The sequence below is a fragment of the Pinus tabuliformis genome, chromosome 1_2 (assembly GCF_031772625.1).
Source record: "Pinus tabuliformis cultivar Carrire ecotype Pingquan chromosome 1_2, CPIR1, whole genome shotgun sequence".
Taxonomy (NCBI): Eukaryota; Viridiplantae; Streptophyta; class Pinopsida; order Pinales; family Pinaceae; genus Pinus; species Pinus tabuliformis.
Genome location: NC_142298.1, coordinates 1,317,132,117 through 1,317,154,548, shown reverse-complemented (window position 1 = coordinate 1,317,154,548; position 22,432 = coordinate 1,317,132,117). Strand labels below are relative to the sequence as shown.

Below are 22,432 nucleotides of genomic sequence, written 5' to 3'. Positions count from 1 at the left end.
AGCCTTGTGAACTCTTAAATGAGTATACCTGTGGGTTAGCCTTGTACCAACAATCTCACTATAGCCCTTGAGCTAAGAAGGAGGCTAATTTATTTCCTCTATCTCCCTCATACCTTGAATTAGAAAGAACCTACTAATGGAATAAGAACTCTCTCTCTCTCTCTCTCTCTCTCTCTGTATATATATATAGAGAGAGAGAGAGAGAGAGTCTCTCTCTCTCTCTTTCATAAGTCATTTTTCTTTAATAATAAAATTTTCTTTTTGGCAAGTACAATTATGAAGACCGAAGCTAGTTACATTCTTCAACAATTACTAGCATAGATCCATTTTAACTCTAGATCTACCAAGTGCCGAGAGGGATCAAATCTCTCAAGACACAAACTTCTTTTTGGGTGCAAAACTTAAGGAAAGGTTTGCATCTAGAAATATTTGATTCCTCTTGGCTCAATAGATCCAAAGTTAAGATGGATCTATGTTGGTTTTGAGCAATACACTAATAAAATGTTTTAACTATATATATATATATATATATATATATATATATTTTATTTTCACTTGTTTTATATATTATATACATAGTTGACATTAAAATATTTTACTTATGATTCACATTCTACACATTAAAATGTTAATACATGCCCCCTTATGTTCGGAAGTAGAAATCATATATCCATAGGATATTATCTGTCTCTCTCTTTATCCCACCCACACACATTGAATTATTTTTGTTATAAATATTTTTTTAAATGTTACATGTCAATTGCATAATAAACATGGAAGAAATTACACATCTCCCTCGTACCTTGAATTAGAAAGAACCTACTAATAGAGAGAGAGAGATTTGTAATTTTTCTATCTCTCTCTCTCTATTAGTAGGTTCTTTCTAATTCAAGGTATGAGGGAGATTTGTAATTTCTTCAATGTTTATTATGCAATTGACATGTAACATTTAAAAAAATATTAATAACAAAAATAATTCAATGTGTGTGGGTGGGAGAAAGAGAGAGATAGATAATATCCTATGGGTATATGATTTCTACTTCCGAACATAAGGGGGCATGTATTAACATTTTAATGTGTAGAATGTGAATCATCAGTACAATATTTTAATGTCAACTATGTATATATTATACAAAACAAGTGAAAATGAAATATATATATATATATATATATATATATATATATATATATACACACACACATATATATATAATTAAAGCATTTAATTAGTGTATTGCTCAAAACCAACATAGATCCATCTTAACTTTGGATCTATTGAGCCAAGAGCAATCAAATATTTCTAGGTGCAAACCTTTCCTTAAGTTTTGCACCCAAAAAGAAGTTTGTGTCTTGAGAGATTTGATCCCTCTCGACACTTGGTAGATCTAGAGTTAAAATGGATCTATGCTGGTCATTGTTGAAGAATGTAACTAGCTTCGGTCTTCATAACTGTACTTGTCAAAAGAAAATTTTATTATTAAAGAAAAATGACTTATGAAAGCATGGGTTTCATGCTTGCGTCAATGTTTTCTAGGTCAAAGTCCCCACTTAGGACTTCTAGGTTTTGTCTTGAGTCATTAGAGTCATTGTCATTATTATTAGACCCTTCTTGGGCTTTTGTATCATGTAAAAAGAATTATTTTTAAGTCAAAAAGGTAATTTGTCACCTCCACACCAAGTCGGCCCTGCCCTCAACAAGTCGGTTTGGATTAGGGCAATTCGACCTCACAAGAAGCCTATATATTGAGCAGTTCGACTTCATTTGGAGAGCATCATCAACAAGTTCGATCTCTAAGAAGCAGTAGCTAGAAAAGAGTGTGAAGTTGCAAGAGAAGGAGAGAAGTTGGGAAGAGGAAAATCGAGTTTTTGGGCTACCTTTCTCTCACACGTGCAAAGATATTGAGTTGTGAAGCTGGGGCCGAAATTCTGTCTCTGCTGTAGGGTCAAAGTTCTGAAGCTGGGGGCCGAAAATCTGTTGCTGGGGCCAAAATTCTGATCTGAAGTTGCACTTTGAAGAGTTGTGACTTGGAAGGTTGAGTAAAGGACATCTACAAGGAGGAAGGGTTGACTTGGTGGTTGGAGAAGGTCTTTGTCTAGGTCTAAGAAGTCTGGAAGTGTCTCATCTTGAATTGAATTACTGAAAAAAGAGTTATTGACTAGGTTTTGCCCTTATAGGGGTTTTTCCCTAGCTATGCACCTACATCTTGTGTCTCTTGTTCTTGTGATCTTCACACACACATAATTTGGTAATTGCTTGATGAAAGATAATCTAATAAAGAAGTAAAAGAGGCCAACATAATTCACAAGTAATTATCAAGAAAGAGGAATCAAACCTTAATATCTACTAGCATTGATTTCTCAACATGGTATCAAAACTAAGGTCAAAGAAGGTTGGAGATTACTTTTTGGCTTGAAAGAAAAGGTTACTCCCTCTATGACAATTTACTTGAAGATGGGGTTCAATATCATAAGAATTGCAGGAAGCTGGATTGGAAATATCATCTACAACTTATCTAAGAAAGTCAAAAGCGAAGGGTTCTTGGATGCACTTACAGGTACTCTAATGATGACAAAGCATGGATCATTGATAGTGGAGCATAAAGACATATAACAAGAGAAAGCAAACAACTTCATACTCTATCAAAGGAACAATCATCTCATGCAGTGGAGCTAGGAGACAACAATAGCTATGCAGTCAAGGGCCTTGGATCTACATATTTGAAGCTGGAAAATGGAGCAAAGTTACACCTCAACAATATACTCTATGTTCCAAGTTTGAAAAAGAATTTACTTTCGATTTCTTTTTTAGAAGATAAGGGAGATAGGGTTGTCTTTGTAGATTGTAAAATTTTGGTCTGGGGAAAGGATTCAAACATTGAAAGAGTGAAGGTTAATGGAGTTCGTGAAGGAAGACTATATAGAGTTATAACACCATCTCCTCAAGCCCTAGTTCACATGGAAATCAATCCTATCGAACTATGGCATAGAAGATATGGGCATATACATTACAAGATCATTCCCTCTCTCAATCAAATGGTAAATGGCATCCCTAACATCAAGGAAGATCGTGAAGGAGTTTGTAAGGGATGTGCTTTGGGAAAGAATACAAGGAAGCCTTTTACAAGCAGTGATACAAGGTCTAAGGAAATATTAGACCTCATTCATTCTGATGTGTGTGGGCCTATGTCTAACAAATCACTTGGAGGCCATCTTTATTATGTGACCTTCATTGATGATCACTCTAGGAAGACATGGCTCTACCTTCTCAAGACAAAGGATGAAGTATTTGAAAAGTTCAAGGAGTTTAGATCTGAAGTGGAAACCTTAACTAAAAGAAAGATAAAAACTCTGAGATCCGACAATGGTGGGGAATACACTTCAAAAGAAATAGTTGCATATTGTAAAGAAGCAGGTATTAAGAGGGAGCTCATTGTTCCCTACAATCTCGAGTAGAATGGAGTTGCAGAAAGGAAAAATAGAACAATTGAAGAATGTATAAGAACTATGATATTTGATCAAGATCTACCAAAGTTTCTATGGGGTGAAGCAGCAATGACAACAGTATATATACAAAATAGAAGTCCTCATAGAATCCTAGAGAATATGACACTTGAAGAAGCCTTCACAGGAAAGAAGCCATGTGTGGACCATCTTCGAATCTTTGGGTGTCCCGCATACATCCATGTTCCAAAGGACAAGCAAAAGAAACTAGATTCTACAAGCATTAAAGGGATCTTCGTTGGCTACAGTCTTTCTTCAAAAGCATATAGAATCTACATTAAGGAAGGAAGACAAATTGAAGTAAGCAAGGATGTTATATTCGATGAGAATCATGCCTACAAAAGATCCAAGGATATTCCAATAGATTTTGATGACGAAGATACACCACTATTCGAAGAAGAAGAGCATCATGACAAGACAACTACAAACCAAGAAGAAGTAGAAGGACCAAGTGAGCCTATTCAACCCGTGATCATACCCGAAACAAGGAAGAGGCAAAATTGGTTAAAAGCTACTCTTGAAGATGTCGAAGGACATGGAGCTACTAAAGGGACTTTTAGAGAAAGCAAAAGACCAAAGAGATATTCAAGATATGCAGCATATATGAAAAAATTAATAGAAGTTGAACCAACTACATTTGAAGAAGTTGCTCATCAAGAAGAATGGAAGAAGGCGATGCAAGAAGAATATCAATCCATCATGAAGAATGGGGTTTGGGAAATCATTCCTAGACCTAGTGACAAATCAATTGTCACTTCAAAATGGATTTACAAAATCAAACATGTTATTGATGGAAGTATTGACAAATACAAAGCTAGATTTGTTGCAAGGGGTTTTTCTCAAAAGGAAGGTATAGACTATGAAGAAACCTTTGCACCTATTGCAAGATATACTACTATAAGATCTTTGGTTTTGCTAGCTACTACAATGGGATGGAATATTCATCAAATGGACGTAAAAACAACATTTCTGAATGGAACCATTGATGAAGAAGTATACATTGAATAACCAGAAGGCTTTGAGATAAATAGTAAGGACACACATGTTTGCAGACTCAAGAAAGCCCTATATGGCTTGAAGCAAGCTCCTAGGGCATGGTATGCAAGAATGGATGCATATCTCTTAAGAATTGGGTTCGTCAAAAGTTCTGCAAATCCAAACCTCTACATCAAGGTGGTGAACAATGAACCAATCATTATTCTACTATATGTGGATGATTTGTTTAAAATAGGTGTGTTGTCGCGCAGATTGACACGACAATGCTCAGACCGAGGGCTGTCACTCCGATCCCCGATCTCTTCGTTTAAGCCTGTCTCCCACGGCTAAGGGGGGTAGACCCTATGAGATGATGAAGACCAACTGCCAAACAGTTGGGTTGGGAGACACGAAGCACTAAAATGATCTTATTAATTTAGCAGACCAGTGCCTTAAGAGATTTGGTTTTAAAATGATTACTTGTTAGATGATATAGAAATATAAACCGCAAACAGCAAATCATTTGTCATCAAATAATTTAGAACAGCAAGATATCTGTTAAAACCACAAAGTTCTTATAATGACCAAAGCTCAATAACGATATCCAGTAATTACAAATTTTGAAGAGATGAATGCTTTTAAACAACCATGCAAAATCATGAATCATTAACCGGATACCATATGCAGCTAATCTTTAAGATGGTCATTCATGTGCAGACTTGTCTAAAAATGATAAACATTCATTCCACATCAACAAATTTGAATCTCAGCAGGAAAAGTAAAATGACGTGTCAATTTCCCAAGAAAACTGAATCTAGCAAATATGACAAAAAATTTTAAGCTAAAGCTGAATAAAATCTAAATCTATTTTTTTATTTTTTTTTTTTTTTTTTTTATTTATATATATATATATATATATATATATATATATATATTATTTGATTCAAAAGAAATTTAAATTAAACTAAGAGAAATATTAAACTATAAATTAAATAAAACCTAAATCTAAAATTTAATAAACAAAACCTAAAATCTAATATAAATCAAAACAAATACTACGATATCAAATCTCTCCCCTTTTTTTTATTTATATCTATTTCCTTATGACATAAAACGAAACCAAACTAGAACACATAAAATTCTAATTTATAAAACAATTAAATCTAAAAAAATTTAATACCCTGACTAAATCTGAAACAAAAAAAAACCTAAAAAAAAGAAAATAAAAATAAAAAAGACGATGAAACTTACCATACGCATGAAGTCTGAAGGATGAATACGATTCCTCGTACGCAGGGAGGAAGGAACGTCATGCAAAACACTCCGCAGCCTGCAAAAAAAATGTGATCACAGCAAATACCTTTCTGATGGCGGATGAAGGCTGTTTGAGAGTCTGCGGCTTCCAGCAATCAGACGGCGGCGATAAAAAACACGTGGGTATTTCAGGTTTGAGGCCGACGTTGCTGACCTAGTGCGAGGGTCATTCAAATGCCTCACGTTAACTTTTTTTTTTTTTTGAGCAGACCTGAAGCGTGCAGCTGACTGTGGTGAACAAAAAAACGCGTGGGTATATATTTTCAGGTTTGAAGCAGACGCTGCTATCCAAATCGAAATGGCTGCGTGATGATGGTCGACTGCCCTGCGTGGAATGTTGCAACTTTGCAAACGGAAGTGAGTTCAGCAGATTTACACAGGTCGACGGCGGCGGACAGGAATGCGGATCGATTTATGTGCCTTGATTATACTGATGCTCACAGCGTTTCAAAAATGTGCCTTTCCTTCGAAAACGCTGTCGTTCATATACAATCACGTCCCCAGCAAAAATGAAAAACCGAAATGTCAGGATCCTCAGCGGAGATGAACACGCAATAGCTAGTGGGACAGCGGTTGAAGGGCACTGCTGGTCCAAAATTCGAATCTTCTCAAAAAATATTTTGAAGAACCCAAGCAACAGTAATCAGAATGCCCAGAGAAACCACTGAAAATTTCTCAAAACCTGCACCTATAACCTGCAAGAAGAAAACAAAACCCGTCAGATATATACAAAATTTTAAAGTAAAACCCTTCAAAACTAACCTAAAATCACAAAAAAAAAATTGCAGCTCTAGAATAGCCAGATTTAGCAATAACAGCATTAATATTTTTAGAATTTGATTTTAATGTAAAACGCTTCAGAAAACCCTGCATGCATTCATAAAAATATATTTCGAATGATAAGCCCGAGATCAAGAACTGGCTGGGCTCTTTTAGAAAACACAACACGGGAGCTGGCTGGTTCAACCGAGAACTTCCCCTAACGCCCGGTAATCTGAAAAAAAAAAGGGTTTCCTGCACAGCTTAAAATCAACCATCAACATAGAAGGAGAAAACAATAGAGAAACCCCGATCAAATGGAGATACCTGCCAATATATTTCAGGATCTAAACTACCATCCAAACCTCAAAGATCAGACAAGATACCTGTGCCTAGATCAATCTTCATTAAGCTATCATTAATGGCTGAAAATAAAATTATGCAGAACAAATAGAACAATCTTACAGCATTTTCAGAAGAGTAACACCAGCAAGATTTTTAACCCCAAAGTCTTCTTTATTGCACAAAAAAATGAACTACAAGAGAGCTTCTTCAGCACAAGACTCAAATCCAATCTCATCTCAACTGACCCCTAGCACCCTATTTAAAGGAAAAAATCCCAACGGCTAGTTCGAGTGATCCATGTCGAAATGATCTCGATCGTTGATGAGAATCAAGACATCTCTTAATCTCATCCGTCGATTTATTAAAAAATGATATTTTACATGCATTCACTCAAAATATTATTATTTTATTATTTTAGGGTTTTTGCTTTATTTTATAATTTTTATATTTTTTAATTTTATGATGATGATGATGATAGTGGTTAACGTCCACTGAGACCAAATTGGTCTATCGGACCTATAATTTTCTTAGTTTTTAATTGTCTGGCTCCTTGTTTTTCTTGGCGAGATTGATGCTGTAGCTTTCTTTTTTTTCTCTACGGTCTTCCAACTTCGTGTTTCTTGCATCCCTTTCATCTCTTCTGGTTCTTGGGACATTGGTGTCTTAGCTTCGCGATCTATTGTGTTCGTCCTCTTGAAGATAGACGGAGAAGAAGTTTGGTCTAGGAGATCTGCTTTGCTGTTAAATGACGATTTATTTTGTGCGAAATCTGAATCCTCATAACTGTTGATGCTTGAGGCGTTGTCAAGTTCACTTTTTTGTTGCTGGGCGAGGCTTTCTCCCTGCTTGTCTTGAGAGTTATTTCTTTCTTGTGATTCAGAGTTTTCTCTAGAGTATTCTTCTTTGATGACAGTGTAGTGTTCTTTTTGTGCTCCTTCCCACCATGTAGATCTGTGGTGGTCTTTTCTATCAGAATTTTTCTGGGAGGCTTTTGGGCAATTTTTGGCTAGATGGCCCGTCTCAAAGCAGGATCGACATCTGAAGAGGACACTTTCATAATCGAGTTTCTGGTTCCACACATAGTCTTTACTTGTTAGGTTTATTTCAGCTGGGAATCCGGCGCTGAAGTCCATTTCCACACAGATGCGTGCATAGGTGGTTCTGGCATATTCCTCTGTTTCTGTGCACCTGCAGTGAAATTTTCCAATTGCATTTCCAATGGCTTTTAGCAAGGAGAGATTCCAAAGATGCAAGGGTAGGCTTGGCAATCTCACCCAAACTAGTGTTGAGGTTATGACTGCTGTTGAGGGATCGAATGATGGGTTCCATGGCTTCATGAATAGGCCTGAGTTTTCCCAAAACCAAGGGCCAGAATCTAGAATACATTGTCTGCTTTCAGGATTTTCAAAATCTACTATAAAGAAACCCCTAGCACAGGGGTAGATATTAATTTCATCAGAAATGACAGGCTTCCATACCTCCGAGATCCAATTGTGGAGAGCTGTCAACCGCGGCCAAAAACCATTGAACCGGCAAATTAGGGCACTTTCGGAAAACTTCAAAGCCTCATCGAGTGAGGCCTGGACCACCTGGACAGTGGGAGCTGGGGCTTCACTGACGATATGCGTAGGAGCTTGCCCTCCAGAAACGGACGAAACTGAGCCAAAACTATTTTCGCAAAGTTGGGAGCCATATTTGCCCGTAGAAAGCCGAGACCCAGCCACAGAGAAATAAGGCAGAAGATTAGATCTAGATCTAGCCGTAGAGGATTAGATCTAGAACCCAGCCGCAAAGAAGATTAGATCTAGATCTAGATCTAGCGGCAGAAGATTGGATCTAGAACCGAGCAGGAAAAATAAATCACCGACTTTCGCTTCATGAACCACTCGATTCGGGATGCCCACGTAAAAAAAAAAACTTCCTCACAAATATATTTTATTTTATATTTTTTATTTATTATTATTATTTTTTAATTTTTAATTCATTTTAAAATGGATCCTCGAACTTAGCCTTTGGAAAAATCTCCTAGGACCTAGGACTTAGGACTCATGAGGGGATTTAAAACATTTTCCAACCCTCAAGACACTTTACATCATGACTTTTACAATTTACATCTTAAGGGGGAAAACCCCTTTATCATAGACCCTCATAAACCACCCAGCTCTGCGACACAACTATAATCTAGCAGATTAACACACTAGGATTCTCCTAAAATTATAATGACAAAATCCATCCCGGCTTTCGGGTCAGGCTGAAGGAAAACTCTGCCGATCATGGATCGGTGAGACGAAAAACCTTCCGGGACGTAGATTACCATTAGAAAGTTAGGTCCACCTAGGCAATTTACATACACGACTCATATCTGCTAAGATTATTTACAATTCATACATGCAGACTGGGTTTACAATTAAAATGATCAAGCTGCTGATGACTGCAGGATGGCACGGACATGTCGATCAAGTGCTACCCCTTTTTGCAAAGAAAAGGGGGGTGTACTGCTATGGGCAGTTGACCTGTAGTGGTCAACATCTGGCTCTACTTGGGGACACATTGCTGCACTGCAGGAATGTGAGAATCCAGAATCTGCATCCATACAACACAAAAATAAGTAGCGTCCATCCAAAAATCATCATATACATTAAGCACAGGAAAGATAAAAGCTCTTCATTTATTAACTATCTAGAAAAGTAAATCTAATCCTAAAACAGAAATAAAAATGCTGAAATGAAAGGAGTAGGGTTAGAAATACAATACAAAGGATGCCCCATGGCATCAGATGTGTTCAATATAGTGTATACTGAGCATTTGCTTGCTTTCAGGCAAATCTGTCGGCTGCTTGTCGGATGTGCCATGTCCAATTCTGCATATGGTAGGACTTTTCCCTATCCGAAAATCAAGTTGCTCGCGACTGTCTGATGCATCAAACCTTTTTCTCATTCTCTTTCTCTTGCGCTTTTTCTTTGTGGCAGGCTGTATTACTGATGACATGGAACTTTCTGTTTCAAAGCTATCAGATGAAGTATGTAAGATATGCGTGACATGTCTTTCTTTATCCTGCATCTGATCTTTATCATTTTTAAGTCTATCTGGATCACCTTCAATTAACCATCTTTCAATCGAACCAATGACCTCCTCATAATAAGATGGAGCTTGTTGCGGCAAATGAGAAGGCTCCTGATCTATTGATGTCCCCTGGTTTCTCTCATCCTTTGACCATTGTTGAAACTTTTGAACCTGTATTTTAATGGCATCCATCTGACTAGAGTGTTCAACCTTTATAGCATTGATTTGCCTGACATGGTCTTCTTCCATATCTTTTATTACTTTATCGGTCTTTTCCTTTAAGTTCATCAAGCAATACTGCATAGAGTTTATTTCTTCTTTATGATTTGCTTGCATGGTGGCCAACTGATTATTATGATCAAACGTCATGATAGTCATTTCTTCATCCATAGTTAATAACTTGTTTTGCATAGAATTAATTTTCCTATCATGATCAGCTTTCATGGTCGTCATATTTTCCTCTAAGCCTGACATTTTGCTTTGCATGAAACTAATTTCTGTGTCATGATTAGTCTTTATGGCCTCAATTTCTTTAGCATGCTGATTTTGCATGATCTCCATCTCCCTATTACGTTTTTCAAGGTGGGTACATAAAGTTCTCACATCATTGACGTAATTAGTTTGATTAATCTCCATATTTTTTACCAGCATCATTAGTTCTTGTATAATTTGCTTTTGATCCTCCTTTTCGTTGTCATTTGTCCCTGCTTTTCCACTATCATGGACTTGATCTGAAATAATACAGGTGGATGACACATTCTGATACGAAGAATCGTCTTGGAATCTTTCACCGTCAGCTGGACCTTTTATCAAATTACTTTTATTCTGTTGCACAATTTTAGGGGCAGAAGGCAAGTTGTTTGGATTATCATATCTATCTTTAAAAGCATTGACAATGTCTTGTAAAGAAGTGAAAGAATCCTTAGGAAAATTATTAAACCAATTCAAAGCATCACCCTCTAAAGAAAAGACAAAAAGACGCATTTTGATATCTTCATGATTAAACTGAGGGGGTCTACAATATATGATCACTATACGAGCCAACAAGCCTAGATGCCTTTTAACAGCGATTGAATCACCACCCGAGAACACAGGTAATTTGGAAATGGCCTCCTCCGGAAAATCATGGAGACGGTCAGTAAAATGACATGGTTTAAAAGAATAATCCATGATGAATAATAAGGGATGATAGAACGAGATCTCTGCTCAAGAAAATCAATAGATGAAAGGAGTGGAGTCGCCACTTGAACAATGAATCTGAATCTAGGAGCCAAAAAGCAACAAACACGCTGATATGAGAGAGGTTTCTTGTCTGGGAAAATAAGAAAATGGAGTCGCCACCCAAACAAGAAACAAATCGAAGAGAATTTTCTGATATGACGAAAGATAAGGTGATGAAAGATCCAAATGATAACCCAAAAGGTTGAATCTGCCAGCTCAAATGAGAGATGAGAAAGATGAGAAGATGAATGTCGATGAAACGCCAGGAATAGAAAAACTTTGTCCCTGGCAACGGCGCCAAAAAATGTTGGCGTTGCCAGGCCAGATGAAAAGATAAGAAATGAGAAGGATGATTGTCGTTGAAACGCCGAGAATAAAATGTCCCCGGCAACGGTCGGAACCCCTCTCAAACATCCTGAGTCATTTCATGGTAATGTTAAAAATTTAAGTAAAATGATGAAAATGAAGATTAAGGAGAATGTCACTTTTACTTTAAGAATTTAACATTACCATGAAATTTGAATAGCATATCAATACTAGGAGAGGGGAATGGACCCCAAAGACCAAAAAACCAATTAATAAAACCATTTGGAGTCCCCCACACTCAGAAAAAACATAAAAAAAAAATCAAAAAAATTGCGTTTTTGGGGGTTCACTGGCCGCTTTCCTTGACCCAGCCGGGTTGATACGGACTCGGCCAACGGTATTAACTCGGCGGACCGAACCAGTTCAACCACCGAGTTGAAATTTTTTTGGGCGAGTCGGTTCCGAGCCAGCCGGGTTTAAAAACACTGCCCTGGTCACAAATATAGTCCGTAGCACTGAGTGTTTTAGAACTCTTCATAGTTCATGTCATTTTGAAACCTTCCATGTACTTGTATCTATGTGTAAAATATAATTATGAATACCTCCCTAGTTAAGAGGGAGTGTTGAAGAATGTAACTAGCTTCGGTCTTCATAAATGTACTCGTCAAAAGAAAAATTTATTATTAAAGAAAAATGGCTTATTAAAGCATGGGTTTCATGCTTGGGTCAATGTTTTCTAGGTCAAAGTCCCCATTGAGGACTTCTAGGTTTTGTCTTGAGGCATTAGAGTCGTTGTCATTATTATTAGATCCTTCTTGGGCTTTTGTATCATGTAAAAATAATTATTTTTAAGTCAAAAAGGTGATTTGCCACCTCCACACCAAGCCGGCCCTTCCCTCAACATGTCGTCCTAGACTAGGGCAATTCGACCTCACAAGAAGCCTATATTGAGCAATTCCACTTCATTTGGAGAGTATCATCAACAAGTTCGATCTCTAAGAAGCAGTAGTTGGAAAAGAGTGCAAAGTTGTAGGAGAAGAAGGAGAGAAGCTGGAAAGAGTAAAATCGAGTTTTTCGGCTACCTTTCTCTCACACGTGCGGAGATATTGAGCGGAAGCTTGAGCCGAAATTATGTCTCTGCAACAGGGTGGAAGTTTTGAAGCTAGGGGCTGAAAATCTGTTGCTGGGGTCGAAATTCTCATCTGATGTTGCACTTTGAAGAGCTATGACTTGGAACGTTGAGTAAAGGACATCTACAAGGAGGAAGGGATGACTTGGTGGTTGGAGAAGGTCTTTGTCTAGGTTTAAGAAGTCAAGAAGTGTCTCATCTCGAATTGAATTACTAAAGGAAGAGTTCTTGATTGGGCTTTCCCCTTATAGGGGTTTTGCCCTGGTTGTCTTCACACACACATAATTTGGTAATTGCTTGATGAAAGATAATCTAATAAAGAAGTAAAATAGGCCAACATAATTCACAATTAATTATCAAGAAAGAGGAATCAAACCCTAATATCTACTAGCATTGATTTCTCAACAGTAATAACCTTAAATCTTTCACACTTGCAACTGTAAAATATTTAATATTTAGACTAATACAATAGTCTTTAAACTATTATATTTGTTGGAAATACAATGAGGGGGTGAATCAGTATTTCCTTAAATTTTCACAATTGCTTAGTTTTCTTAAACATTCAGAGCATTAAAACAACATAAAAGTCATCATCACATCAATGAACAGTACACAGAAATTTCATCTCAACCAAATGTTGTGTTATGTATGATGTCCATATAAATTTACCAAATAAATCTAGAAGGAAGTACAAAACTCCCCAAGGGTTTTACCAGCAAGCTAGAAGGAAGCAAATTCTCCCTGAATGGTTTGGGCTCCTATACTATGATAGGTGGTTGTCATTGATGTCAACCCAAGCAGCGCCAGGAGCTACTCCAATCTTCCGTGGCACATTTGACATGGCAATTCATGGAATCTTGTGTCAAGATCCTTCTAGATAGATTCTTCTCGAGGAGATGTTTCCATTAATATATGGTACGCCTCATAGTTCCTCCTGGTTTGAGAGAAAATTGAGATTGAAGTTGAAGACCCAGTTTTGTGGGCTAAAACCCCAGCGGGGTAGAGACATGACACCTTATTCACCAACGGCTGTCAATATATGATAGGGATTCTCACTGTAATCTCACCACATATAAGTTGAATAAATTCAAGAACCAAAGGCAGTAAACCAATCATTGACCTCACTATCTAGGTGGGACCATATGCACTAAGCCAATCATTGATTTCAAATTTCTACATTTCTAAGAAAGATCCTTTACACAATATTAAGAGTTAGTTATTATTATTTAATTAATATTTATAAAATTATATTATTTTGATCAATTATTTTTCCTTATCAAATGAACTAACATTATTTTAAGGGATTATTCTTTTCTCCAACGGTCTACTAAGAAAGCCTTAATGGCTAGGAAAATCAAAAGGTCTCGGCATAATTAAGGTTTGAAAATTCCAAAAGAGCTAACAGACCTCTTTCCTTAGTCCACAAGGCATGCAACATGTTTTTTTTAATTCCTAAACCTCCAAATTCTACCTCACAAGCCCCTCAACATTCACCTTCTTGTCTATTAAAAGGAAGCCTATACCTACTCTTATGATATATGCTTGAATCGATACAAGTCTGAAACAATCTCAGCCATGTGGAGATAGTGAAAGATCAAAAGAGTGGCTTGGAATTTATTTGGGTGTTGGTTTCTTTGGCATTTGGAGTTCCGTGTTATCTCACTACCGGAGTGCTAATTCTTTACGCATTACAGATCAGCGAAACTTGAAAAGGGCCTCTATGTAATCTGTCATGAAGACCGAGCTCTAGAACATTATCTAAGGCAGCAATCCGGAAGCCTAATTTGAAGGAGAAATGTTGTGAAAGGACTTTGATCTGTTTCTATTGCAGGACAGTAAGGGTTATTAAAATTCATATTAATTTTATTGGGTCCAGGGATTTGCTTGTGCATCCTTTTGTTACAGATAGAAGATTAAAGGCTTATTGAAATATCCTACTGTGGTTGCATTAGGGAACCCATTACAGAGCAGAGAGGATCCTTACCTCAACATTTTGTTTGTGCCATAATCCTCTTATTTATGGGCAAAGATATAAACTTACACTTGACAAAGGCTACCATTTAGGTCTGTTTGTGAAGCAAGTTTAAGTCTGTTAGGACTAGCTTTTAGGCTAGTTTTATGTCTGTTTAGGGCTACCATTTAGGTCTGTTTGTGAAGCAAGTTTAAGCCTGTTAGGACTAGCTTTTAGGCTAATTTTAGGTTTGTTTAGGGCTACCATTTAGGTCCGTTTGTGAAGCAAAACCTTGCTTCAGTAGGTTCAGTTTTGTATCATTTTTCAGGTCTCAATATCTGAAGAACTGATCATGGCATCAAGGTAAGCTTTATGTGTGTATTTCTTATTAATTTCAATCTGGCTTGTGGTTAATGTTGCAGGCGGAAGATATCTTATACCAGGTCAGTTCGGTTTTTAAATTTACATAAGTAAGTTTAGATGCCTAGAACTAGGATATAAGGTTTAATTGTACGCTATATTGTTCACAATTGTATTTTGCATCCTAGTATTCATTGAGAGCATTGTTGGGTACAAGGTATTCCTTGTTTTGTTTTTGGAAATTGGGAGATCCGTTTGGACATTTTCTCTTGCATTTTCTAGGCATTTTTTGGCGATTTTGGTGATCTAAAGCATAATTTGAATTTTTTGCAGGGGTCTGAAATTTTTCTGAGGCCTTTAAGGCCTAGTTGTGCCTCCATTGCCCTAGCCACAGCCCTCCTTAGCCATCTGGGTGAGCCGCTGGCCATTTTTGGCCTCCAAACCCTAGCCGCAGCCTTTCTTTCCCTTGTCGTCAAGCCCAAAAGGCTGCTAACCCCTTGCCGCAGCCTTGGTTGTGACTCTAAGGTCTTGTCGTGGGCCTTTAGCCTCTTTCGCAAGCCCTTTAGGGCTGCCTTGCCCCTGTGGCAGGCCTAAGTCGGCCTCTTCTTCCTCCGCTGCCCCTCTTTCCTCCTCCATTAACCCTCATTCCTCTATTGTTGCCTCCTCTCCCTCTGCCACTGTCCTTAGAGGGCTTAATCCTTAGGCCGCAACCCTTTCTTCGCCTCTCTTTACCCTAGCGTAGGCCTTGCTGCCCTCTCTCTAGCCCTAACACTAGCCTTCCTAGGCTTAGCGTGGTCCTTTCCTAACCATCTTTGCCTCTTTCAGTCATTGTTTGGGTATCATTGATTTTTTGCCTCTAACACTTGTGTTTGCATAGATTTTATGGGCTAACAATGGTAGTTGCAGGTGGTCTAGTCATTAGAAATATTTTGCCAAGCAAGCAGGTCATCTTCTAGGCCTAAAGGCCTATTTGTTTGCCTCTTCAAACCCTCAATCCCTCTCTTTCATCTTTGTTTTTGATAGCAACCATCTGATCATTTGTTTATAGTGGCATAAGCATTCATCTCTTGCATGCATAGGCATTTTCTCACTATTTGTTGTGAAAATTCTATCACTACAACAACTTATTTACTTTACCTACTTATTTTCCAATAAGTTATTTATGAAATTCCTTTAATAAACATTAACACAAATTCTGCTACAGATATCACACCATAATACAAAAACAAACACATGCACAAGAATCAACACATCGACACAAATATTTTGGACAACAGTCCCCGGGAAAACACAATGTGGGAAAACCAGTGCAGCAAGGGAGGATTTTATTATTCAACAATTCTTCAGTACAACAGGGTGCCAAACTGGCTTACCCAACAGAGAGAAAAATTCTCCAACACTTCTCCCAGTCTCAGCGTCAGCGCCTGCCTCTCTGCGACAGCACTGGGCCTCTCTTTGTCACCCACGCAGGCCCTCCAGTGACTACGCAGTCTGCTGTTGCCTCTGCGTCTGCCTCTCCAACCTCTGCGCTGGACTTTTGGTGCTGCTCTTGACTCTTTGTTCCGTACTTGCTGCCTCCTACTGCTCTCCAGACCACTAGTTCAAATTTCTCAGCTAACCCCACTCCAAAAATCGAATTGACTGGTCTCCCTCAATGTGTTCTCCAACTAACCCTCAAGCCTCTTCTTATACTTTTCTCGTTGGTCCATCAACGGCCAAGATTAAATCTCTAATCAACGGCTAAGATTAGATTTGGCTTGATCCATGACTTTTGGACCCTTCTAACCCAGTTTTTATATTAATACCCATTAATATTTTATTTTTCCTAAGTTTACACTTAGGAACTCCATTAAAACTATTAGTTATTTTAATATCTCCAAAACCGGTTAGAATCTGCCCAAACCATTTCTGGGTCTTGGAGATCTCATGTGCTTTAGCCTCTCCACCAATTTTCATTGCTAGAGCACATCCGATGCTACCCCAAATCAACACTCCCTCTTAGTGAGGACTGTGCTCTAGTAATACTCCTCACTGAGTATCACCCTAATCATCCAGCATCGGTCCCTGTGCTGATGCTAGGCCTCCCTACCCAACATCCTCTGCACTATTGCATCCTATACTGCTGCCCATGGTCCTGCCACTGCCACTGCTACATCTATACAGCAGCTCCCTCTGCATCTGTGTTGTTGCTGGTCCTTTCTTCCAACACTGCATCTGCACTGCAACTCCCTCTGCCACGTTGCACCATGCTACTGTTGACTGCTATCGCACTGCAACATCACCCCCATTTCTGCTACTGAAATGGATTCTTTATCATCCCCATATTTTCCCTGAAATAATCAAACTTTGTTCTTCCAAGGGCCTTGGTGAGGATGTCTGCCACCTGTTCTCCTGTAGGAGTGTAGCTCAACTGTACAGCTCCTCGTTGGACACAGTCTCTGACAAAGTGACACCAGATATCAATATGCTTTGACCGATCATGAAACACTGGATTCTCAGAGAGCTTGATGCAACTCTGATTATCGCACATGATCCTGGTCGCCTCCATTTTTCTTCGGAATAGGTTCACAAGCAATTTTCTGAGCCATATGGCCTCACATGAAGTTGTGCTCGCTGCCATATATTCTGCCTCAGATGAGCTCAGAGCCACGGACTTTTGTTTCCTACTGCACCAAGAGGTCATTCCTGATCCAATGTTGAAACAGTACCCAGAGGTACTTTTCCGATCCACTGAACTTCCTGCCCAATCTGCATTAGTAAATCCACTCAATCTGATATCCTTACTCCTAGTGTACAAGAGTCCATAATCGATTGTTCCTTGTAAATACCTGAGAACATGTTTCGCTGCTGCCCAGTGCACCCTCTTCAGTTCCACCATGAACTAATTGAGGGTGTTGACAGCGTAGCAAATGTCTGACCTAAGTATTGACCAGATACATCAGGGACCCTATGAGCTGCCTGTATAAGGTGCGATCAACATCCTTGTCTTCTGATGCATCAATCTTCTTCCAGTTGGTGATCATTGGAGTAGCCATGGGTCTACAGTCCTCCATCCTGAATCTCTTCAGGATTTTTGTAGCATATCTCCCTTGCCCAAGGAAGATCTCTCCCTTTTGTTGCCAAACTTCCAACCCTAGGAAATAATGCATTTGTCCCAAATCCTTCATATCGAATTCTGTGGCTAGATTCTACTTGCAGTCCCCAATGAGCCTAGATGATCCTATCAGAAAGAGATCATCCACATACAATACTAAGATTAGCGGCTCATTCTCTACAACCAGATAGTAGAGATTTGGATCTACGTCACTCTTGACAAATCCCATCTTCTGCAAGTAGCCATCGATTCGACCATACCATGCTCTAGGTGCATGTTTCAGCCCATACAAGGCTTTCTTCAACCTGCATAATACATAAGACTTCTTCTCATGTGTCTCAAAGCCCTCTGGTTGTTCAATGTATACCTCTTCTTCTATCACCTCGTTCAGAAATGCCGTTTTGACATCCATCTGATGAATCTCCCACCCCATCTGTGCTGCAAGAGATATCACGGTTCTAATAGATGTATACCTAGCTACCGGGGCGAAGGTCTCTTCGTAGTCAATTCCTTCCTTCTGAGCATACCCCTTAGCCACAAACCTGGCTTTATATTTCTCTACATTGTCATTTGTAGCGTATTTGATCTTGTAGATCCATCTCGAACCTACCATTGATCTGTCTTGAGGCCTTGGCACTACCTCCCAGACATCGTTCACCATTATGGAGTTGTACTCCTCTACCATCGCATCTAGCCAAACCTGATGTTGAGCTGCCTCCTGGAAACTAGCAGGCTCCCCATCCTAAGCTATTAATGTCTGATATACATCTGGTTGTTTTCGCTCCCTCTTATTGTTTCTTGGCGCACCGATGAAGTCCTCTGCATCTCGCAAAATCTGACGAAGTTCCCTGCTAGTTCTTCCTCTGCCAGCAGGTGCTTCTGTTAGTTCCTCCTCATCCTGTGAATCTTCTTCACCCGAGAAAGAATTATTTACTTCCATTGGTTGAAGAGATTTAACCAACGAGTCCTCTTTTGATTGCTCCTCGGAAGGCATTTCACGAGATTTTCTGAAAGCCTTGCAATCCATGAACTTCACATCTCATCAAACCACTACCTTTCTGCTCCCTGGAAGATAGATTCTGTATGCCTTAGCGTTCTCGCTATATCCCACTAGATAACCTTTTTCCGCAGTTTGATGCAGTTTCTTTCTCTTTTCCTCAGGTACGCGGCAATATGCTAAACTCCCAAATATCCTGAAATGACTGACTTCAAGTGTTTTCCCTATAAAAACTTTCTCTGGAGTAATCTTGCCCAATGGCCGATGAGGAGTCATGTTCTGAACATAGACTATTGTGTTGCATGCTTCCGCACACAGGAATTTTGGCATATCCTGATCATACATCATGGCCCTAGCTGCTTCTACAATAGTCCTGTTCTTCCTTTCTGCTACTCCATTCTGTTCTGGATTGTAAGGAGTTGTCCACTCTCTTCTAATGCCATCCTTAGTGCAAAAATCAGTGAAGTCCTTATCGACATACTCTCCACCATTATCTGAGCACAAAACTTTTATTTTCTTCCTAGTCAAATTCTCCACCAGAGCCTTGAACTCTTTGAATCGACAGAAAACCTCGTCCTTGGTTTTCAGAAAATAAATCTAAGTTTTCCTTGAGTGGTCATCAATGAAGGTAAGGAAGTACTCGGCACCACTAAGAACTTTAGTGGACAAAGGTCCGCATATAACTGAGTGTATCAATCCTAGTACACTCTTGGCCCTATTTTTACTTCTAGGAAATGTTGCTTTGGCATACTTTCCTAGAGCACATCCTCTACATACATCATCTCGTTCCATACTAAGATCCAGAACTCCTGTTACAGTGCTCCTGAGAATTCTCAGAGCCCCATGGTGCAAATGTCCCATTCTTTTGTGCCATAGTTCATTCAAATCTTTGTCTCCATGACTGCCTATTAGTGCCATTGGTGATTCTAGTTGTAGTCTATACAACCTATTACTTTTGATCCCGATCTACACTTTCTTTTTCCAACTCGAGTGTTTGATGTATACTTTCTCCTTGATGAAGAAGACGTCAGAGCCTTTGCCTTGAAGTTGTGATACGGAAAGTAAGTTCATCCCCAATCCTAGTACATGCAGCACATTGGTAGCACGAAACCGCTCTCCCGATTTTGTTTGAAAAACTATGGTACCCCTCCCTACTGGAGTACACTTTGCATTGTTCCCCATGGTGATCTGAAAGATCATCTTCTCCTCCCGATAATCTGAGAAACATTCCCGGATTCCCATCATATGCCAAGAGGCTCCACTGTCTATATACCATACCTCAGATGATGCAAAACTACTCATATAAGCCACTTCTTCTTCCAGCCTGGAAGCCAACATAGAGAAATCAAAATCACTTTCTCTTGTGCAATTTTCTGAAAATCTGCAAGAATCTCCTGACGTAGATGCCTCTACATCATGGTCTTGACCCATAATTGATTTCCCTTCCTATCTCTGATTACTTGCTTTGATACCATGTGAAAATTCTATCACTGCAACAACTGATTTACTTTACCTACTTATTTTCCAATAAGTTATTTATGAAATTCCTTCAATAAACATTAAAATAAATTCTGCTGCAGATATCACACCATAATACAGAAACAAACACATGCACAAGAATCAACACATCGACAAAGATATTTTGGGCAACAGCCCCCGAAAAAACCCAATGTGGGAAAACCGGTGCAACAAGGGAGGATTTTATTATTTAGCAATTCTTCAGTACAATAGGGTGCCAAACTGGCTTACCCAACAGAGAGAAAAATTCTCCAACACTTCTCCCAGTCTCAGCGTCAGCCTGGCTGACCTCTGCGTAGCTCCCAGACACTCTGCGTCAGCCCCTGCCTCTCTGCGTCAGCACTGGGCCTCTCTGCGTCACCCACGCAGGTCCTCCAATGACTGCGTAGTCTATTGTTGCCTCTACATCTGCCTCTCCAACCTCTGCGCCAGTCTTTTAGTGCTGCTCCTTTGTTTCATACTCGCTGCCTCCTGCTGCTCTCCAGACCACTAGTTCGAATTTCTCAGCTAACCCTGCTCTAGAAATCGAACTAACTAGTCTCCCTCAGTGTGTTGTCCAACTAACCCTCAAGCCTCTTCTTATACTTTTGTCGTTGGTCCATCAACAGCCAAGATTAAATTTCCAATCAACGGCCAAGATTAGATTTGGCTTAATCCATGACTTTTGGACACTTTTAACCCAGTTTTTATATTAATACCCATTAATATTTTATTTTTCCTAAGTTTAGACTTAGGAACTCCATTAAAAGTATTAATTATTTTAATATCTCCCAAATCAGTTAGAATCTGCCCAAACCATTTATGGGTCTTGGAGATCTCATGTGCTTTAGCCTCTCCACCAATTTTCATGGCTAGAGCACATCCGATGCTACCCCAAATCAACATTTGCATTTCATATTAAGTGCTCTCATTTAAAAGAGATAAATTGTGGACTGTTTTGACACATTTGGCATAAATTTGCATATTTCTGTCATAATTATCTTATTGTTGTCCTAAAAGGTTTTTTTTTGCTCATTTAATGTCATAAAGTTCAATAAGACTCTTGATATTGTTTAATGCTCTATTGTGAGAATATTGTTAGCATTGATAACATTGGATTTTGGTTTAGTTGCTACATTGCTTCACAACAAGAGATCTAACACCTTGTTTTATTGTGAGTTTCATAATCATAATTGTGCACTAAATAACTTGCTCACAAAGCACCTAATCCTAAGATCTAATATCTCTTTGAATGGTTAATTGGTCATTGGACTTGGGCATATTTGTATCTCTTGTTCTTACACATTAGCATTGGGGATCTAATTGTTCTTTGGATAATTGGCATTGTGACAAATTATTGATATAACTTGGAGAATTGCTAATTGTGTTTGGAAGAACATTAATCACCTAAGTCACCTATTGCTTGAGCAAGTGTTTATTGGCATCCTTGTCATTATTGTATTGTGTCTAAAAGAACCTTGGTTAAATTTCTCTAAGTAATATCGTGGATAAATGTTCTAATCTCTTAACTATTATTGTCATTGGATTTATTGTTCATGTGAATGTTAATGTTATCTTTGACATATCGGTAAAATTGGTATAAAAAGCATCAATCTTGTTGCTTGTTGAAAACTTGAGCAATTATCTCTAGGTAACATTGGATATATCTTTTGATCACTATTGAAGTTGAGCACTTTATCTTGTGTTTAAGATTGTCCTTCATTGTTTAAGTACTCTTTGTCATAATCTAAGGATCAATTATAACTAAGTACTTAAGATCATAAGCCGTTTTAACTCAAGATCACTCAATCAATTTGCATTTGCATCCTTGGCCTAGTCTTGCATTAATTAATTATTAATTGACCTTCAAGCCTAAGCTTGGTTGATAGAAAAATAGAAACACCCTTCATCTCATAGCTT

General features: G+C 38.6%; 1 protein-coding gene across 1 annotated transcript in view; it reads right to left on the bottom strand.

The window, feature by feature from the left end:
- Nucleotides 1-22,432, bottom strand: part of LOC149211073 (multisubstrate pseudouridine synthase 7-like) — a 405,145-nt gene that overhangs the window by 307,026 nt on the left and 75,687 nt on the right. The gene's annotated exons all lie outside the window — the stretch shown is intronic.